This window comes from Gekko japonicus, unplaced genomic scaffold (assembly GCF_001447785.1).
Source record: "Gekko japonicus isolate JY-2015 unplaced genomic scaffold, Gekko_japonicus_V1.1 scaffold505, whole genome shotgun sequence".
In the NCBI taxonomy this organism is placed as follows: Eukaryota; Metazoa; Chordata; class Lepidosauria; order Squamata; family Gekkonidae; genus Gekko; species Gekko japonicus.
This window is the reverse complement of record NW_015169788.1, coordinates 837,189-838,030: the sequence shown is the minus strand read 5'-3', so window position 1 is coordinate 838,030 and position 842 is coordinate 837,189. Positions and strand designations below refer to the sequence as shown.

At 57.1% G+C, this 842-nt stretch overlaps 1 protein-coding gene across 1 annotated transcript in view; it reads right to left on the bottom strand.

Annotated features, from left to right (window-relative positions):
• Positions 1 to 842, bottom strand: part of SCRIB (scribbled planar cell polarity protein) — a 117,457-nt gene that overhangs the window by 23,425 nt on the left and 93,190 nt on the right. The gene's annotated exons all lie outside the window — the stretch shown is intronic.

The following is an 842-nucleotide window of genomic DNA, read 5'->3' as shown; positions in this document are numbered from 1 at the left end:
TCTCGGCCTCGCGGATCTCTGCCGCAGCTTCGTTTAGACAGGACTGTGTGCAGTTCGGGGGGAGTCACCGTATCTCAAAAAAGGACACTGCAGAACTGGGGAAAGTACATAAGAGGACGACAAAGATATCGGGGGAGGAAAGGCTTCGAGGAGGACAGGCTGGAGAGTCGGGGGCTTTTCAGTCTAGAAAAGAGGCGACGAAGGTGACACGAGACAGAGGTCCATAAAAGCAGAGGCACAGGAGTGGGGGAAGTGCAGAAAGACCCCACCCTCTTCTCCCTCTTCCGAAATGCTAGAAGGGTCGTGCCCAGATCACGTGATGTGATGGTACCCCTTTGCTCTGCTCTGGTGAGACCTCACCCAGAGTGCCGTGTTCAGTCTTTGGCACCACCATTTAAGAAGGATAGAGACCAGCTGGAAGGTGTCCAGAGGAGGGCAGCGAAGAGGGTGAGGGGGTCTGGAGACCAAGTCCCTACGAGGAAAGGCCGAAGGAGCTGGGTGTGTTTAGCCCGGAGAGGAGACGACTGAGAGGTGATACGAGAACCCTCTTCATGTACTTGAAGGGCTGTCAGATAGGGGGGGGGAGTTGTTTTCTGTTGCCCCAGAAGGGGGGGGGCACTATGAAAGGGCACGGCTGCAAACAAGGACAGCTGCAGCCCACAAAGAGAGGACGGGCCACGGTGTGTGTGTGGGGGGGCAGAATCCAGCTGCTCAAGAACATCAGCTGGCATGAAAAAGAGAAAAGCCTGTCTCTAGCCCTCTGCTCCTGAAGCCAGGCTCACCTGCGCAAAAGCCGGCAAACCCCACTCTCCAAAAACTGGGCCCGGGGGGGGGGGGGGGGT